Source organism: Saimiri boliviensis, chromosome 16 (assembly GCF_048565385.1).
Source record: "Saimiri boliviensis isolate mSaiBol1 chromosome 16, mSaiBol1.pri, whole genome shotgun sequence".
NCBI lineage: Eukaryota > Metazoa > Chordata > Mammalia > Primates > Cebidae > Saimiri > Saimiri boliviensis.
The window spans coordinates 37,903,111-37,917,508 of record NC_133464.1 but is presented as its reverse complement, the minus strand read 5'-3'; the positions used below and the strand labels follow the sequence as shown (position 1 = coordinate 37,917,508).

Below are 14,398 nucleotides of genomic sequence, written 5' to 3'. Positions count from 1 at the left end.
CTAGAGCAAATATTTATAAATGCAGTATGGCTTAATTCTACTATATCACAATGATTCTTTTTTTATTTTAAACAGTCTTGCTCTATCACCTGGCACCAGGCTGGGTGCAGTGGCACGATCTCGGCTCACTGCAACCTCTGCCTCCTGCATTCAAGCAATTCTCCCACCTCAGCCTCCCAAGTAGCTGGGAGTACAGGCAAGCGCCACAGTGCCCAGCTAATTTTTGTATTTTTTAGTAGAGACGGGTTTTCACTATGTTGGCCAGGGTGGTCTCTATCTCTTGACCTCGTGATCCACCTGCCTCAGCCTCCCAAAGTGCTGGGATTACATGTGTGATCCACCGTGCCTCGCCACAAGGTTTCTTTTTGCAAGAAGAAATTTTTTTTTTTCAGGAAAATAAAGCAAATTGAGGAATGGTTGACAAGAGTTCAATATATTTAGCTACTTAGGTGGGAAAAGACCATGATAGTGGCATTTAGAACAAGGCAAATCAACAAGCAGTTAACACCAGAAGGAATACTGTGAGCTGTGAGGCCTGAGAAAACTGACCGGAAGAAAACAGTGGATTCTTAAAACAGGGGATGATAAATAAGAGAGTCCCACAAAAAGAGATTTCAATATTTGCAGTGATAATCGTAACATGAATAGGAGGAGTTAGGCAAGATATACCTGTAACATGGAAAGAGTTTAAATTGAGTTATATTGATAAACTAGTTTTAGTTAGTTTTTTTGCTCTTGTAAGAGTGTAAAAAAGTTACGTTTGTAAAAAAAAAAAATTGTGTTTCTTTTTTACTGGAGAAAATGCAGTTGGGGAGAAATCATGTAAATGTATGATTATAAATAACTATTCAATAAATGTACAAGTAACATATAAGATCCTCTTTATCTGCCTTTATTGTGCATTTTATATGTTAGTTAAAAGCAACAATGTCTAACCAAGTGACTTTTAAGTCATAAATCAGACATAGCTTAATCAACAGAATCTTAGCTTAACCAAGGATTTGCAGTTCAATGTACTGCTTGAAATTATAGTACAACATCACAAATTTAATAACTTGTAATTATTTTAAAAATTAAGGGCTTTTTAAAATGATAAGTTGATAGAAGCTTCAGATGACTCATTAAAGAAGTAGCCTGCAGACTTTCAATCTCTAATTATTGTTCATCTTTATTTTCAAGTTTCTGTAAATGATGATGAGAATTGTAATTTCATGTATTTTTCTTTGGAAAAGCTCGGCTATCTCACCTGTATTATATAAATGTTAACAGTAACTTTTATGCTAGCTACACTGAAACTTTTTAAGAATGACTTTCTCAAGGTCACAGAGCAAATCTCTGGTAAGACAGGAATGGAATTCATGACCTTTGACTGCCACAAGTTTTCTACCCACACTCGGAAATTCCTTCCCCATAAGTGTAATTTATATGCTCATTTCGAAGAGCAGGAAAGTTTATCCCTTTCAGGGGAGGAGAGAATGGGGGCGGTAGAGGTATGGCGGAGTGCTTTTCCTGTCAAATCAGTTGCCACACAAGTACTTTGTAGTTTTACAAACTGACTTTTGGCCACATTACCTCATTTAACTCTCACCACAGCCCTGTAAACTACATACTATTTTTTCCATTTTCTAGACTCAGAGAGGTTAAGAAACTTGACCAAGTTCATCCATAGTTAGTAAGCAAGAGAACAAGACTCAAACTGAGATATATCTGCCACTGAAATCAGTTGTGATTCAAGGATGTGTAATCTTAGAGGTTACCATTCATTATGAAATGAATGAAGGTTTTCTTTACATTGTTGTGGAATAATTTATCTTGGTTGCCATTTAGCTTTGTTTTCTTTAAGGCAGGGTTGTTTTTCTGTTTTGTTGAGTTAGCTTGATAATCTCAAAGTGAGCACAGTATTACTAAACACAGAATTTTTTAAAGACTGTTTTCCTCCCTTTTTTATACACAGGTGTGGCTTTTTATTGTACTTCTTGGTCATGAAATTTTACTATCATTCTTGGTCTTGAGTATGGTATGTGTGTGTGGGGGTTATGTACTAATATAGATATTAGTACATAGACTGCAAAATAAAGATATAGACTACAAAAACACATATAAAACACATAAATACTAAATATATACATACATGTATAGATATATAAGATGATGAATATATATGTATATACAATATATAGTCATTCTTCAGTATCCTTGGAGGAGTAACTCCAGGATCCCAAACCCCAGCTGATACCAAAATCCATGGATGCTCAAGTTCATTATAAAAATGATGCAGTATTTGCATATAACTTGTGCACATCTTCCTATATACTCTAAATCATCTCTACGTTACTTACAATCTCTCATACAATGTAAATGCTATATAAATAGCTGTTATGGTTTTTTTATTTGTATCATCTGTACTGTTGTATATTTTCTTCTTGAATGTTTTCAATCTGCCATTAGTTGACTCAATTAATGCAAAAGTGCTGAAAAAATAGGGCCAACTGTATACATACACATCATGCCAGGAATTACTGTGAAAGTTCCTATAGACTGAAAAGCATAGTGAATGTCACATTTGGGACACAATTCACGGCTGTCAAAGGTAACAGATAGTTTCATCGGTGGTCAGTGAGAGGAGCACAGTATGTGGCGGCCCTCAAACGGTCTGAGGGACAGTGAACTGGCCCCCTGTGTAAAAAGTTTGGGGACGCCTGCTCTACAGTCTTTGACTGGGGTGGGAAAACTATCCTAAAGGTCTTCTAATTTATTCCCCTCTTACGTTCCATTCAGGAATACAGCAATAAGGGCTTCCTGCTGCTACTTCTGCACCAGATAGCAAATCTGTTTAGAGCAGTCTAATTATTACACTAATAAATATTCAAAAATGTAGACCATGAGAGAAGTAACAAAAGAAAAGCATGACTTTAAGCTGAAAAAAAAAAAATGACAGGAAAAAAGAAATTCTGCTCATACTAGAGCAGAATTCTTTGGGTGAGTATCCTGTAATCTACTGCTGACCGAAACAAATTTTTATGGAGCAATAAGACTACTCAAGTAGCCACTTTATGACAATAAACACCCAAAACAGAAAAATCCTTTTGTAACATAATTACTGACAATATAGACAGAAAGTAACCATTTAATCCACAGCATTTGTTCTCTACCACAAGAACTCAATAGCTGACATCAGATGGGGTGTGGCTGACCTAGGCCCCAAAAGTGAATTCTGGCCGGTGGAAGTCAGACAGCTCTGGGCTGGGCTTGGGATTCAGAAACTAAGCAGGTCTAACAAAGACTAAGACTGTTGACCTTCTGGGCATAGGGCAAGGCCCATCTGTTTACTTGCTTGCTTTTGGGAGGAGTGGTTGTGGTAGATGAGTTAAGGCTGTGGTTATAGGGTGTTGCCTGTGATTTAATTTTAATATTTTTACTCTTACATTTTGTAAACAGGTAAAAGTTGAAAGCTCTGTATAAATTGCACACTGAAAAACAAATAAGTTTGAGTTTGAAAGGAAAAATAAATCCTGGACAAAAAAATAAGCTATTTCCAGTCTATGATCATATAGTATTTTCAAGTAGAAAATGACAGATAAGCAGCTACAACCTATTTCAGGACTTATTTTAAAAATTAAAGTTGTAGCCAGTGCAGTCAGTGGCTGATGTCTACAATCCCAGCACTTTAGCAGGAGGTTTGCTTGAGACCAGGAATTCAAGAGACAGGCTGGACAACACAGTGAGATCCCTCCTGCCTACTTGGGAGGCTAAGGCTGGAGGATCCCTCGAGCCCAGGAATTTGAGCTATGATTATGCCACTGCAGTTCCATCTGAGTGACAGAGACCCCATCTCCAAAAAAAAAAAAATCTGTTTTCTAAACAGAAAAGGTAATAATGGTGTTGATTTTGAATAAAACTGTCTTGGGATTTTAGCTCATGTTCATTAATCAACATTCAAGCAGCAAGTGGAAAAACCTATTTAAAAAAACTTCAAATAAGTTTGTGCCATTACTGGTTTTATACTTTAATACACAATCTACAGCTAGATTTATGAACTTGACTGTTTTCTCACAATATAAACACTCCAATTTAATGTGCTCATTGTAATATTATTAATTTGCAAAAACATAAAGTTCTATGCTTTCCATGTTGTATGACGGAAAAAATGTCCAGGACCTTTACATGTTCATCTACTTAACAACATCCCTTCATTGGGCAAGGTTACTCCAAACCCTAGATTAACCAACACTGGCTTGAATTCAAAATGCTCTCAGCATAAACCTAGAGGCCTAAGCACTTAACGTTGTCTCTGCCAAGATAAAACACACCTATATTTAAGGCCAAATTATTTCACTAGGTTGATAACAGCCTGCTTCATGATATACTGTAACATCTAAAACTCACTGGAGCTTGTTAAAGTGCATAATTTCCCTGCACAGGAGGCAGAGAAAATATCCCTGAGCAACATGTATATTTCACATGACCAGAACACGATGGATATTATAGACCAGATGCATGCTCTTCAGAATGAACGTCAAGTATCCCGATTCCTTCTCCCCTTAGCCTGGGGAGAGTGAGTGCACTAGTGTTTGCATACCTTCCCTTTCAGCACACACATAGGCTGCAGCTGTAGTAAACAACCACCAGCCAAGAGTTGCTAAGGTCAAGGTCTCAAATGCTATACTAGGACCATTTCCTCCCAAATGACATTCATTTCTGAAAAAAGAACTTGGGTGGGGGTTGGGGAGTTGAGGAATATTAAGGACTCATTAACACAACAATTTTTTTTCAATAAATAGTAATAAAAAGCATTCTTCAATAAAGTTCAGCTGATTGCACTAAGTAGTAAATAACAGAAGGATTTAAAAAACAAACAGAAACCCTCAAGAATGTTTTGTTTAACCTGACCTAGCTATGTTGGTTACATGGTCTTACTTCAATAATTATGAAAATTTGATGTGAAAACATTTCAAATTTCAAATTCTTCCAGTACATTTCGTCACAGTCATTGGTAGAATAATAAACCTCTTTTTTAATTTTTTTATGCTCAAATTGCTCTCTCCTCAGATCAAAGGAGCTTAATATACTCAATCTAGTATCGAGACTGACCGGTCTGCAACAATAAAAATATAACTTATGCAACTGAAATGTTTGTCCTTCAACATCCTATTTCCACTATGCTTCTACAGTTTAAAATTTTCTAGCCTAAAAGTATACGCCTTTATCGGAACCAATTTCCATGTGGTTTTAAAAAATGTACACAATATGTGAATGAGGTCTGGGAATAGCACAAGCAAGCTTTTTTTTCTTGGGGGCCCTGGGTGGGAGGGGGTGTCCACTGTTTTAATTAAATGTCAGTTCTAAAAGCATTTCTTAGAAGACAGTATACACCCACTCCTCAAAGTGACCACTCCTATTCCCACCACAAGCTTCCTCTTGCTAAAAGCCACTAAATTTATGTCAAAGCATTTACTTATCTAAACAACTCTATCGTCCAGTAAGAAAAGGGCATGGAGGCGTCTAGGTGGTTTTGCAGAATGACGTGTATTTGATTGGCAGATGTCTAGCGAAGTCACCAGATGCACATGCACTAAATGTAAATAGAGTTGCTCGTCTCTCTGTTGTTACAAGGTAACCGAGAAAATCTTAACGCTAGTGAAAAATAAAATACCCGAGTGTTCGGCCGAGAATTCCATTAGCCAGTGGAATTATTTAAAACAATCCACACAGAACAACACTTACGCCATCTATACAGTTAAATTAGAGGGCTGACAATACTAACTACACAAACTGTTTATTCAGATTACACATTCTGTTGCATTAATACACTTTAACTCAACACAGTCATCTTTTATCAGCTGAATTAAGACTACACTATTAAAGTATGCAAAACTCGAAGCGCAGGGCGAAGGGGGTTGGGAAGCTGCAGGGCATATAACAAAGGAATTGGTACTTTTTCCAAGCATTTGCCTCAGATGCACTGCGAAACAAAACTGTTGAGTGCACCCCACCCTTTGCCCCAAAGATAAAAGTTTTCAAAGTTCTTGCAGGCAGCTCTCTAACCAACAAAAGTAGGATTGATTCTCCCCGTAGGGAAGCATCTAACGTGACATTAACTAATGTCGCGGAGGTCAAGTCCGAATCCTCAGAGTGAGCTTCTAAGGCAAGAAGTGGCTTCCAGGACGGCTCTGCGGGTTCCCGGCCCGGGTGGACGTGCAAAGTTGCCCCTTGTCAACTCCGACCAGGTCCCCCGTAATTGAAAATAACAACCACCGGCCAGCCCCCGGCTACTAGCATGGACCAGGCACTGTAGCAAGTGACAGTTACACATCATTACGACCAGAGACAATAATGAATGTAGCACCAGGAGCACTATTCATGCCAGCAGTGTCATCTCCGCCTTAACCCCTTCCCCTCCACTATCTCCAGCGCGCACACACAGCCCACACGGCCCCGGTGCGGCAGCTATTCATCTACCCCGCTAGAGGCCGGGGGGCCAACTACTTCCACGAGCACTCCCCCCTCCCCAGTTCAGCCCTGGGGTTTTATTTCTCATCCTTGGCAACTGTCAGGCAAACACTGCAACCAACAATTCCACTAGGGGTAGAAAAACATTTGCTTAATTCACGTTACTTGATAACTTCTTCTGGAAAAAAAAAAAAATAGGAGGGGGGGAAGAAACCTCCTCCTTTCTTCTCCACGAATCCGACGGACGCTACTTGCTTTGCAACAGCATCGCCCTTCCCCGGCCCCCTCCCGCTTCCCAGCACTTTCCCCCTTTAAGAACACAGACCAACCAAAATGATTTAACTTGAGCAGATGACAGAAGGAAAATAAAACACGTTAAGAGAATATGGTCTGATTTGGGATGGCAAAAAAAAAAAAAAAAAAAAAAAAAAGGAGGGGGTTGTTTATTTTGATAAGAAACGGAATCGGCACAGACCTGAACAGAAGCTGCAGAGCAGGAGAAATTGTTTTCTTTCCCTCACAGAGTCCCCCTCTCTCTCCCTTTCTCTCTCTCACACGCGCGCGCGCACACACACACACTCACTCGCACACACACGGCGTCACCCGCGCACACGCACACGCAGAGCCTCTCAGCGGCTCTCTGCAGTTCTCAGGAAATGAATGGGGGGCAACCCGGGGAACTGTTGTACTTGCAAATGACTTACCCGGATCACATGATGCGCTAAATGTAGGGTGGGCCGGTGGGTGGAGGCTGCCGAGACGCGAGCCCAGGTCTAGTGTGGGGAGCCTCGCCAGGCCCGCATCGAATTACCCCGGGGCCCAGCCGAGGGGGTTGCAGGACGCCGCTTCTCCTCCCTCGCAGCCCGCAGCTCAGGAAACCAGAGAGGCGCTTGGGGTGGGGTGGGGTGAGCTGCGGGTGGGGGGGGCCGAAAACAAGAAACCCCAAACAAAAGAGCTCCGGGTCCTTCTCCCCAGAAACAAAGCCCCGCCGCTGCGGGCGAGCCCCGGGGTGGGGCCGAGGGCGGGGGCGGCGGCGGGGAGGGGCTCGCTCAGCAGGCGCTAAGTCGCTTTATTGCCATAAAATGGGGCCCCCGAGCCGCTCCGCCCGAGGATTAGGAGGCGGGCTCTGAGTGTGATGGTTGAAATCCCCTGTGGGAAACTAACCCCTCCCCGCTCGCAGAGGTAGAAGGCAACACCCACTGCCCGGCCCTCGCCTCCCCGCGCGGGCCGCCGGGCTACGGGGTGGGTACGCGGCGCCTCCACCCCGCCCCACCCCGCCCCACCCCTGCCCCCGCCCACTGGTCCCGGGCCTCAGCGGAGCTTCCCTTTCACCTGCACCACCTCGCTGCGGCACCCCAAATAACCCACACATGGCCGTGGGAGCTCGGGGAGCCGCCGGCCGAGGGGGCCCGCGGGGGCTCGCGGCGGGAGGGACTCCCGGAGGGCAACTCGCCGGGCTAGGACTCGCGCCTAGCTGCGAGAAAGTCCCCTCTTTTGTGTTAGAGCGCGCCAAGCAGGCTTAGGAGGAGAATTCGGGGACCTAGAAGGCGCGCAGCCAGCTCCGGCCCCCGCCCCTCGCCGCTCCCGCCCGGGTGGGGGCGCGCAGTGCAGGGAGGGGGCCGGCGTCCCAGCCGTCCCCTTGGCTTGCCCGCCAGCGAACTTGGAAAGGTGTGGGCGGAGCCGGCCCGGGCGGCCGGCTGGGGCTGCGGGCTGCGGGGCCGCGCGCAGGGACCGCCCCCGGGCGCTGGGCATCGACCGCGCCGGGCAACAATGGGGTCGGGCCGGGGCAGCCCCGCAGGCGGTGCCCTCTGCGCGCCGGTGGGGCGGGTGGAGCAGGCGAGGGCCAAGCGCGGCCAGCAGGGGAGTCATTGTTTGGGTTCCGGAGCGACGCACGTTGCGGGCAAGGCGAGGGCGCCCCTTCTCCCTGCGCTTCACCTTGGCGGGATGAATGGGGGCGAGAGGGAGACGCGCGCTTGGCCTCGCCACCTCAGGAGAAGGGGCCCCTGCCCGTGCCACTTCTGCGGGAAAGAAAGAGGCAAACTTGCAGGACTGGGGCAGAGGAAGCGGGAGCTACAGACCCCAGCTGGGCCCAGGGGCGGCGGGGAAGGGGGTCCGGTGCCCTGAGCGGAGCCCAAAGAAGCGGGCGGCCCGGAGCCAGTCCTTGACGCTTTCCCCAGCAGCCCCTCCCTCCCCGCCTCCGCGCCCCGGGGAGCGGATCCGCTGGATTGTGGGGCGGGAGAAAGAGGAGGCGGCAGGGCAGCCCTTCAGTTCCCGCGGCGGCTTGGAGGGCGCGCGGTCTGTTCTGCGCCGGAGGGTCGGCGGGGGCGGAGAGCAGACTGGGCGGAAGCGGCCGGCGGGCTGGGGTGGGACGCTCCTGGCCAGCCTAGGTGAGCGCGGAGCTCCGGGGACCGCAAGACACCCCTGCCCCGCGCCCCCGCCCCGCGTGGGAAACCGCCGGGGTGGCGGAAAAGCCGGGAAGGGGAAGTTTGTGTGCGCAGAGAAAGCTCTGCTGTACTGTGGCGTGGAGTGGGGTGGGAAGAGAAACAAGGGAGAGACTGAGAAACAGGAAATGAGAGCGAAGGCACGAATGTGTGCCAGGGCCGGCCGGGCTCCCCATCGGTGTGGCAGTTTCCAGCCGCTCCAGGCCCGGTGTGCGTTCCTGTTCACAACAAAGGCGGCGTCTGCCTGGTGCATTCTCTGCCTTCAGCCACTCCTAGGATGTGAGGAAAATGGGAAGAGTGGTCCAGCCTAGAGAAGGAGTCCCAACAACCTAAGATGTGTCTTAGGGAGACAGCAGGATGTAGAGGAGGGGTCTGTCCTGGTCTTGAGGTTTCCAAGAACAAATGTCTGAAATTTGTGGAGCACTCCTGGAGCAAAGTAACCTTAGCGGCGGGAGTGTCTGGAGCCCAAGTGGGACTGGAGGGTAAGGGGTCGGTCGCCGGGGTGCGGTCTCCGTTCCAGTGAACGCAGCCCCAGCTCCCACTCTCTGATCCGATCCTGGGCAGAGGGTAAACAGCCCTTGACATTCCGCAACACCCGGATGGAAACAGCACGAAAAGACAAGTTTAAAAAGCAGTAGAATATCAGCAACTGCGCAGGATTTCAACGAGAAACTTGCCTCTGCTAGAATCACTGAAGTTTCCCTCTAGGTGGGGCAGGGAGAGGCAGGGAGTGAAGGAAGGGAGTTTTGCTGTAAGGGTGGAAGGATGCTGTAAGAAATTATGTCATCGTGGCAGTTCTTGTACTAACAGCTCTTTCTCGAGTGAGCTGAGTGGCGGACAGACCATAAATATATTCTATAGCGAGTGCTTCTGCACGTGGAAAAGCAAACTGCACTCCCTTCCTATGGCAACAGCCACGGGCATGTTAGGAGAGTGGTGAAAGACAGAAAATAAACTCCAAGAAACCATTCCAGAGGGATAAGGAATCTAGGGGTAGGTCAAGGTTAGTTCCTGGAGTCGGGAGAGCCTATGTGGTTAAAAGAAAAAGTACATCAAGCATTGGGAAAAAATGCTTGCAGATTTTAAAAATTGTTGACAGATATGGAGTAGAAATCTTACATTAAGCCAACTCCCTAGCTATGAAAAGGGAAAGGATAAAGAAGAGAAAAACAGGCTTAGAAAAGAGAATCACTTCGTGGTGTGGACTGGGGGTGGGTGTAGAAGAGCAAAAATATTGAAAGAATAAAAAGCATGGATGCTAACTGGAGCGAGGTCACTAGAGGGGTGTGTGTGTGTGTGTGTGTGTGTGTGTGTACACACAGGCATGCGTTTCTAACTCAGTTCATGTAATTCTATCTCTATGTAGAACTTGGATTTAAAGAAAACTAAGGTGTGGACAGAAAGGAAGAAGATAGGAAAAGTACACTACCTTTGCAAAGGTGCGCATTTTTAATTTAATATTTATACCTTTCTCCTCTCTGTGTTTGAAGAAAGTATAAAGATGGCAAAATTATTTCAGTCCTTAATTCAGGAGGACCATGTAAAAGAATGTGTAGGGAGAAAGTGCAGTCATAGAATCTGGGGCTTGAGAGTATCTGTCAAATCCAATACTATATGGCTTCAATTCTGTTTAAAACCAAGATGATTTTGGTAAAAATGATAACCCATTTCCCTAACTCTATATAAAAACTTCATTTACTTAGTCTTAGATAACTAAAAGAAGAATGAATTATAAACAAAGAAGGTTAGAAGAATGAATTATAAACAAAGAAGGTTAAGTTTGGTATTCTGAATTTTTTTTTTCTTTTTTTTTTAGACAGAGCCTTTTTCTGTCACCCAGGCTGGAGTCCAGTGGCAAGATCTGGGCTCACTGCAACCTCCGCCTCCCCGGTTCAAGTAATTCTCCTGTCTCCACCTTCTGAGTAGCTGGAATTACAGGTACGTGCCACCAACTCCAGCTAATTTTTTTCTATTTTTAGTAGAGACAGGGTTTCGAGATGTTGATCAGGCTGGTCTTGAACTCCTGACCCAGGTGATCCACCTCGGCATTCCAAAGTGCTGGGATTACAGGTGTAAGTCACCTCACCCAGCCCTGAATTTCTTATGCGTAACACATGCATTGGATTTCTTTTACCTGACACATTGTCCAAAAAAGCACAACCAAACACCCTCAAAGCAGGTAAAATATCTAATTCAAACAACAGAAAAATTTACAACTAGAAATAATGTTGTTACTATAAAAGTAAATGGTACCTGCCCACATACTTTTTGTCAGATCTTATATTCAACTAGTGGTGATACTATCTTTGAAAATTAGTGGTTAGAAAAATCTTATATAGTATTAACAGCATTACCTGTACCACATCCAGATTTCTCTAAGGTAAAAACTCTGTTCAATATCTGTGTACATTTAGAGATTGTAAGGCTTTGGGTTAGTGAAACCATACATGATTTAGCACTGATATTATTTCAAGAAAGAGGGTAGGAGTGAAGTCCATTTCAGAAGTAAAAGCTATGTTGAAAGATTCTATTTAACTAGAAATAAAAATAAAGCTGATTTCCAGAACTCTGAGCAAGTTTTAAAACACAATCTTGATTTTTTTTCCTGAGGCCCAAAGTGAACATGTACTGTTAGGTTTTCAATGCCTATATTTTTCATGTGTCATATCTTGGCAATAATGTGCAGCAAAGGGAAATTTTCTCATTCAAGTATCAGAAACTGAGAAAGACATGTAAAAGCCTTACTATAACTGCAAACAGTTGGTGATATTATGTGATTACTTGGTAAACACCATGTTTTGATTTGTGGGATGAGCTGTCTGCAAATTAGGGGGAAAATGCCGTTTCATAACTTTGTTTTCTTGCAATCAATACAGTTTTCGATCCTTCTAGTTTAAATATCTTCATCACATCTTCAAATGTGTCTTCTTCTCCATCTTCTTCCAGTCACTTTTGTTCAGGTGTTTTCCAGCCTTACCTCCACTATCATGTCCACTGCCCAGCTCTGAGCTCTGCATCTAGCCCCCTTTCCCTCAAATCCACTAATGATATCTATCTTTACAAACCCAAGTTGGCACCAGTTAGTAACAGTACAATACCATGACTCATAAAGGCCCCACTTCCATTTTCATACCTCATACTTTCCCCTCCAGTTGATGCACATACCTTGCAATGATCTTCCTCTGTCTTCTCTGGAATCTTCTAAAAAGGATTCTTGAATACTCTGCATCCATGTGTACATATCCATCCTCTTACCAAAAAGTTACCTTTCCCTTTTTGGAGCTTGTTATGGTATAACTGAAAGAGTGCTTCAGGTGCTGACTAGCTGGTTTTTCACCTTTTGTCTGATTCTCTGTTTTTCCACCTACTTAAATAATATTTCCTTCACATTGAAGGATTAACGTTTATTAGCTGCTTACCTGAGCCAATGGGAGATATATTTGCCCAACTACGCATCCAATAAATGTTGACTCCCTCATTTATTCTTCAGGTTCTCACACCTTTCTATTTCCATGAGGTATTGTTGGCCCGCCCACCTATTACATGCACACTTATTACATCTTTCAGAACAAGAGCTATACTTTAATCACCTATTTAGCCTTTCTTTTACCCCCAATGCTGTTTTTCGTATAGTAGGTGATTAATGAATGCTTCTTGAATCGTGAAATAACTACAATATATAAAGTTAGAATGACATACATTAAACATGATTTAGCAGAAAACTTGAGTTTCCATTTGGGTGCACATATTGAAAATAACAAAATTCTGTAATGTGTCAATAAATACCTTTTGAACATTAATTCTGGCCACATTCCTCAAGCAACTTACTTTTTAGTTAAAGTTTTTACATAAATATATTAGATTTGGAGCATTTTTGCTTAATTCCATTTTCTCTTTCATATGTGTCATTTAAAAATCATTCAATCAATTATTTATTTTTTATTAAAATTAGACAGCATTCTATTGTATTAAATTAAAAATGTTCAATTTTTTAATACCAGAAGGAAAATTTACAGCAAGTTTTTTTTAAAAATGACATTTGTAAGTTTTGAGGCTATAAACATTAGAGCTGTAAAGTAATAGTCTGCATTTTAAAATATAATAAATTGAGACATATGAGATCTGAATTATAGGTATCCGTGCTTTTTTAACTTTGCAAATGGAACTAGTACTCGCCATGGAAATAATTTAGTTCCACTAGAGTATATCTAGTTTACAAAATACTACTTTAATTTCAATGCTATATACAATACTTCAACCTAGGTATTATGATGAGCTTAGATAAAACTGATAAATAACTATATAGCATGTAACATTAGAATTTTCCCAAATTGTTGCAATCGTATTTACATAGTAGTGAATATCTTAGCTTCTCTCTTATAAAAAATATGTATATGTATTTATATTAGATAGTTTTCCCTAAGTTGTGTTATTGAAACAGAGAATATGAGTTTGTTTTTTTCTGTTCTAGAAACCTACTGCCAAATTATTTTTCGAAAGTATTTTAAAAGTTTATGACCAGCTGCAGTGGGGTCACGCTTATAGGCTCAACACTTTGGGAAGCAGAGTTGACAGTATCTTTTGAGGCCGGAAGTTCGAAACTAGCCTAGGAAACATAGGAAGACTCTGTCTCTACAAAAAATTAAAAAGCTGGAAGTGGTGGCACATACCTGTAATCCCGGCTACTTAGGAGGCAGAGGTGAGAGGATTGCTTAATGCCAGGAGTTCAAGACCTCAGTGAGCTAAGATCAGCCTAGGCAACTGAGTGAGACCCTGTCTCTGGAAAAAAAAAGAAAAAAAGATATTTTATCTGTTTACAATTGCACCATTATATTTGAGATTGCCATTTTCCCTGTGTTCTTGCTAGTATTGGGTGGTGCTTTGAAATATAAGGTCTTAAGTTGGTAAACAAGAATGGCTTGAGGTTTTAATTCTTTGATGAGTAAAGATTGAACTCTAATCTAGGAATATAAATGGGTCATTGGTGGATGGGATGCTGGCAACTTCTATTATTGCATAGCCTGGCTAAGAAATTAGGCCAAACTGATGTCAAGTTGCTATGCTGAGAAATGAAGGTTGGAAGAGGGAGTATAGCTCAGGGGTGGAGCATTGGACTGCAGATCAAGAAAGGAAGGTTGGAACAACTGTGAAAGACATTACAAATTCAGAGTCTTAGAATTCGGCAACTTGATATTTTGAGGAGGGGTACAAAGAAAAGAGAACAGGAAACTGTCTCTCATATTTCACTCCTTAATTCAGGAGGATTCGTTTATTTTCAGTTTTGATAAATTTGAGAGTCATCAAATAGGTAATTGGTTCTACCATATTTGAAGCTGAAATAAATTAGATAGCTGTTAGTAAAGAGTGGAGAGGGAGAAAGAAATGAAACCTGGTCAGTAACGTAGAATTAAAATGAAATGAAAATGAGACAGAGGAAAGAAGGGAGGGAGAGAGATTATGATATTGATTTCCGTAACTTTCATATACAAACAATAGAAAACGTAGCT

The 14,398-nt window shown here is 43.1% G+C and overlaps 1 protein-coding gene across 8 annotated transcripts in view; it reads right to left on the bottom strand.

The window, feature by feature from the left end:
• Positions 1-13,670, bottom strand: part of KLF12 (KLF transcription factor 12) — a 466,131-nt gene extending 452,461 nt beyond the window's left edge. For 4 of the 8 annotated variants that reach the window (XM_074387609.1, XM_074387614.1, XM_039473313.2 and 1 more), the window contains exon 1: positions 6,926-7,147. The gene's annotated coding sequence lies outside the window, so the exon portion shown is untranslated. The other 4 variants (XM_074387613.1, XM_074387611.1, XM_074387618.1 and 1 more) reach the window with 3 other exon arrangements.
• Positions 13,671-14,398: the final 728 nt, after the last annotated feature.